The sequence below is a fragment of the Conger conger genome, chromosome 3 (genome assembly GCF_963514075.1).
Source record: "Conger conger chromosome 3, fConCon1.1, whole genome shotgun sequence".
Classification (NCBI taxonomy): Eukaryota; Metazoa; Chordata; class Actinopteri; order Anguilliformes; family Congridae; genus Conger; species Conger conger.
This window is the reverse complement of record NC_083762.1, coordinates 75,895,663-75,901,904: the sequence shown is the minus strand read 5'-3', so window position 1 is coordinate 75,901,904 and position 6,242 is coordinate 75,895,663.

The following is a 6,242-nucleotide window of genomic DNA, read 5'->3' as shown; positions in this document are numbered from 1 at the left end:
GCGATCCAAGATGGCGTCTTCTCCGAGAGCGAGTCTCTCGTCAGCATTAACTCTTTTTTTTCCAGTCTGTGAAATAATTTTCTTTTTACCGTTGGTGTGTCCTGAAAATCAGTTTGGTTCTTAATGAAATTAAGAGTTTGGTGCTTTGAGTCGCAAAATTTTCCAATGAAGTAGCATTTTGCATAATAAAAGTTGGGCAATCTGTAGCCTAGTGGTTGAGGTACATCACTGGGACCCAAATGAAGATTGGTGGTTCAAGCCTCGGGGTAGCTAGGATGAGATCCACACAGCTGTTGGGCCCTTGAGCAAGGCCCTTAACCTCGCATTGCTCAGTCAGTCAGTCAGTCAGTCAGTCAGTCAGTCAGACAGACAGACAGACAGACAGTCAGTCCATACCTGCGCTTCCATTCCTATTGCTTCTTCTTCCATAATCAGAGCCAGTCAAAGCCTCCAATTAAAAGCCAGCAGCTGTGATGGGCAGGAATCCCATGATCCTCCTGGTGAAAAACAGCGATGCCACATGACCCCCAGGGGTCAGCTGGACTTGTGCGAGGTGAGGCCTGGTGGCGTCCCGTTCCCTCAGACAGCTGAACCGACAGGCCCCCTGCCCTCACCGGGGAGTCTGGGAGTACTGCCCAGGTGCACCCTGGGAAACCTGGAGTCGTGTGTGTGCCAGAGACGCCGAGGGCCGGCGCATCAGACAGTTTTTATATCACTTCGTTTCCAACTGACGTCTCTCAGCCTTGACTGGCACAAACGCTTTTTCTCTCATCGTTTTTTTTTTTTTTTTTTTTACTTCTGTCTTTTATTGCTCCGTTGTTTTGGTCGCTGTTGTGTCCCAAATAAATAAAGTGGTTGTGTTATTTCCTGGTAACTTCATTATTGTGAGATGGAGGGGCCGTAATAAAATCAGCTTTTGGGAATGGAACCTCGGCTACCTCAACTTTCATACAGCGAGGAGCTCTCGCTTTTTCAGCCGAGTTATTTTTTATTTATTTTTTTTTGTAAATGAAATTTTACCACGATAAAGAGAACAGAAGACGAAGCGAGACTCTGGAAAGGCGTGAAATCTGTGCAAACAACCATTTCTCACTTTGAAAGCAAAATCAAATATGAAGCCTTCTCAGCTGGTATTTCTTCCCAGCACTTAAATGAGAAATGATCCATAACAAATAGATGCAGAGCAGTGTGGATGAAACCCGCCGTTTATTTTTTTTATTTTTTTTTGTATTTTTGGTTTTCCATAACACGTGCTCGTCAAACTGAAATGTGTGTTTCTTAAACTTTAAAATTTACTTTCATTATTACCACTGCTGGGAGTATCGCGAAGCAAAAATAATCACCGCTCTTCTTGATATTGCTTTCAGTAATCGCGGCAGGTTTTTATTTCAAACCTCTCATTACTGCCTACGGCACATCCAGGGGGTGCGTCTATTTAACAGTGCAGCTCTCCCTAGGAGTAAAAGTTTAAAACATCGCCTGGTCAATATTGTTTGTAGCACAATAGGCCGTCTCTAAATTGCGGTAGTTTAACCATTCATATGAACGCTAACGAGGCAGGGCATTCGCATGAAATTACCGTTTATTTGGTAGCAGATTACTGAATGACCAAATTACCGACTTGATACTTGTTGCTGGCAGGTGTTTTTAACTAAACCCAATGAAGTTGTTGGCTAGCTAGCTATTGAGGTTGCTATATCACACTATTGCCACGACGTTGAATTACAGTCTGAAAAGACTATCATTCACTCAAAGTAATTTATTGAGCCATGAACCTGGTAAACGTTTCATCATCAGAAGAGCAGTTCCTCTTCCAACAGATTACGTACTAAGGTATCTCTCTCTCTTTCTGGTGTCACCTGGCAAAGGAATAAGTCGCATGATCATCAGGTTGAATTTTGTGTTTATAACTGTCACTTTTATATGTCATTTCTGTTTATAACTGCTCCTGATATTTGCTCTTGAGGGATGATTTGGGAACGGGCCCAACATATAGATGTTAGCTATGTAGCTACTTAGCTATATAATACAGTTCTTGCTATAACCATGCTATAATAGCGGTGTAGCAGGACGTCGGTGAGGTGCTAAAACTTCCGAGGAGCATACTTTTATGCTAAAAGTCTTGATTAAAGGGAAGTTAATTTTATTTTCATGCCTCTAAACACGCCTGCTTGACGGAGTTATGCTTAGCTGTTATGTTGGGAGTTAGTGGGGCAGCCCGTAATCTGGTTATTTTTGTGCCAGGTCATCAGGGGGTAGATCAATTTACCATTAAATCCTGACGGCTGGGTTCCCCCTTCTTCTCATGCCAAGTTCTCTTTTATGTATTGTTTTATTAGGGGTTAGTCCATCTTTTTATTGCACGTTTCTTGTTTGTAGTCAGCTGTAGGGAATAGGCCCCTGTTTTCTTGGGAGTCGCATCAAACCGAAATTTATGTTCATGCTATTCTGTGGCTTAAGTAAACACCATCTTATCACTTGTAGCGGTTTCTCTGTTAGTGCATTCTTTTCTGTATAGCAGTCCTCCCATATATAATTGGCATTCACAGAATTAATCATTCTTATTGTTCAAATAGGTTCTCTCTAATCATGTACTGTATATCTTGGCCATAAATGCTTATAGAGGAACATTCTATCCTCCCTTGGATACATCTCTGCTATGGGTTGTTCTAATATAAAACGTATAACCTATTGCAATTTTTTAAATGAAAAACAGGGTTGTATCTTGCACATTATCACAGTCAGACCTGGGTCAAATATGTAAGTGTATTGGAACCCATTAAATACTCCCAAAAAGGGCAAACCTGGTCCTCCCGGTTGGCCCAGTTGCACCAGGCAAGATCAATCGAGCACAGAGTAGTATTTGAATCCAAAACTGTCAGGTGTAATTGACCCAGGTCTGCCTCAGAGGAGACTTGAATATGAATATGAACGCAGTGTGAGTAAGTGAGCATCAGCGTTTTTTTCGACAGCAGTGCGTGTTCATTCACACACGCACACGCGCGCTCTCTCTGCTCAAGGCCACTGTTCATTCAGACACCTTTCCAGGAAAGGCAGTAAAAAACGGTTCGCATATTGGCCAGATTCTTCAAGACATGATGTGTAATAGCGCACGACTGCCAGTCAGCCCCGTGATTGTGCTTTTGCTCGGTCTTTTCTTCCCGCTGTGCGGGAATTCATCTCTCTTCAGCGTCTCGTGCACAATCTGAGCTTTTCAGGCCGGCGGCTTTGATTGCCGCGTAAGAATTGGGTCAGTAGGTTTTGTGAGTTTTTCCGAATTTTTGGATAAAGTTTGAGTCTCGCTGTGTGGAGGTAGCCTGCCCAGGTCTAACTGTGTCAGAACGTTAGATAAAGCTTGCAGTTAGCCGTGTAGGTGTAGCCTGACCTGGTCTAACTGTGTCAGAACGTTAGATAAAGCTTGCAGTTAGCCGTGTGTGTGTAGCCTGACCTGGTCTAACTGTGTCAGAACGTTAGATAAAGCTTGCAGTTAGCCGTGTGGATGTAGCCTGACCTGGTCTAACTGTGTCAGAACGTTAGATAAAGCTTGCAGTTAGCCGTGTGTATGTAGATGGCTTCTCTCAGAGTCGCAGAGATGGCTGCTGCCAGCTGTTTGGCACAGAGCTGTTTTTGGGAGGGATGGAGGGCGGGAGAGAGGGGGTGGTTGAGAAGGGGAGAGAGAAGGGGAGGGTAGAAGGGGGAATTAGGAATGCAACTGCATTTCCTCCAAACAGCTCTGGCAGGTGCAAGCTGCCCGGTTGACAAAACGGGAATTCTTTCGCGAGTTAACTGGAAAGCATTCCTGCCCCCTTTAAACAGTGCTGGGAAGGGGGGGGGGGGGCGGTAATGAAGGGGTGTGGGACTGAATGATTACATCCGATTCGATTAACCCATTTCCTGCCCTCCGCTGGGGCTTAGCCCTGCCAGCAGCCAGGCATCTGCCCCACAAACCAGCCCCAGCACAGCCCCATCTACAGCCCCCGAGTGCTCCCGTCTAACTGTGGAGGTACAGGGGTCTGTGTGTGTCTGTGTGTCTGTGTGTCTGTCTGTCTCTGTCTCTGTCTCTGTCTGTGTGTGCATGCGTCTTTGTGTGTGTGTCTGTGTGCATGCGTCTGTGTGTGTGTGTGTGTGTGTGTCTGTCTGTCTGTCTGTCTGTCTGTCTGTCTGTCTGTCTCTGTGTGTGTGTGTGTGTGTGTGTGTGTGTAGGGACACCCTCGCTGGTGAGTGTATAGGAACAGCTCCCTGGCCCTCCACAGCTGCTGTCCGGAGCTGACAGAGTTCCCAAAGCAACATTCCTCAGACATTCCCAAACCCCGGTACACACAAACACGCACACACACATACACACACACACACACACACACACACACCAGCTCCTGCCACGCAGTGCTGTCTGCGGGTTAGAGTGTGTGTACATATCCAGCAGTCTGGCTGGTGACCTGGGAAAGAGAGTTGTGTCTGAAGGGGAGCGTGTCTGAGAGAGAGAGAGAGAGGGAGAGAGGGAGAGGGAGAGGGAGAGGGCAGGGGGAGAGGGAGAGGGAGAGGGCAGGGGGAGAGAGAGAGAGAGAGAGAGACTGCTCATTTTTGGGTGGCCTTGAGCTGGTTTAGCGGCCAGGTGTTCCGCTCGGAAGCTTGCTGCCGTGGCGATAATCCGTGTCTGTGGCCTTCATCCGTCACCCCCACCCCCCCACGTCCTTATCTGTGTTCTGGAAGCGGGTGACATCAGAGAGGCCTCGGCCAATAACCTTGGGGATGACAGACGGGCGGGCGGGCGGGCGTGGACAGCACACACACCTGACCCACGCACGGCCGGCTGGGTGGTCAGAGGCACAGAGATTAAAGGAGATTGCTGATACTTTTCTGGAATGTCTCCTTCCTCCTCCTCCTCCTCCTCGTCTGTAGTCCAGGCATCCGTCCCCCCTCAAAGAGTGCTGCTACCACATCACGACCACGGTTGTAACGTTTAGTCAAGGTTTGAGCATAGGTGGGGGGGGTGAGAGTGTGTGAGAGTGAGAGTGTGTGTGTGTGTGTGTGAGTGTGAGTGTGTGTGAGAGAGTGTGTGTGTGTGTGTGTGTGAGTGTGTGTGAGAGTGTGTGTGTGAGAGAGTGTGTGTGTGTGTGAGTGTGTGTGAGAGTGTGTGTGTGTGTATGTGTATGTGAGTGTGTGTGAGTGTGTGTGTGTGTGTGTGTGTGAGTGTGAGTGTGTGTGAGTGTGTGTGTGTGTGAGTGTGTGTGTGTGTGAGTGTGTGTGTGTGTGTGAGTGTGTGTGTGTGAGTGTGTGTGTGTGTGTGTGTGTGAGTGTGTGTGAGAGTGTGTGAGTGTGTGTGTGTGTGAGAGTGTGTGTGAGGTGAGGTTTGCAGGCTGGTAGAATGTGGGCAGTGATGTGAAACGTGAAGCTGAGTTACAGCTGCCGTTAGCGGTGAGATTAGCGCTAATTATTTACACCCAGAGAAACGAGCTGAGCGACAGGTCCGCAAGCTTCCACCCCCTCCCCAACCCGCCCTCCTACCGCCCTCCCCAATCCGCCCTCCAATCCCCCTCCCCAACCCGCCCTCCAACCCCCCTCCACAACCCGCCCTCCAACCCCCCTCCCCAACCCGCCCTCCAACCCCCCTCCCCAACCCACCCTCCAACCCCCCTCCCCAACCCGCCCTCCCCAATCCCCCTCCCCAACCCGCCCTCCAATCCCCCTCCCCAACCCGCCCTCCAACCCCCCTCCCCAACCCACCCTCCAACCCGCCCTCCAACCCCCCTCCCCAACCCGCCCTCCAACCCGCCTCCCCAACCCGCCCTCCAACCCGCCCTCCAACCCCCCTCCCCAACCCCCCTCCCCAACCCGCCCTCCAACCCCCCGTATCGTTTTGGATTCAAAAAGCACAAAACCTTGCCTTCTGGAAGTTTCCAATGTCCTCCAGTGGTGACAGGAGAAGCGCGTGGTCATTCTGCCGGCCTGACTGTCTTTGTTTTTTGTTCTTTTCTGCAGACGGGGGCCCATGGATCCCGGCGATTACCCCGGCCAGCCCTGGGGGGGGCACCGTGAGCCTGCCCACTACCCCGCCCCACAGACGGGATACCCCAGCTACCCCACCCCCCGAGATAACTACCCCCGGGGGGCAGAGCGCAGGGCGGGGGACCCCAGGCAGGCCGACCCCGGGTACTACCCCCCTCCGCCCCAGCAGAGGGGCCCCCACCGACAGGACGTGCCCCCCTCCCCCCCCGTCCCTCTCCGGGCCCCCCGCTACGACA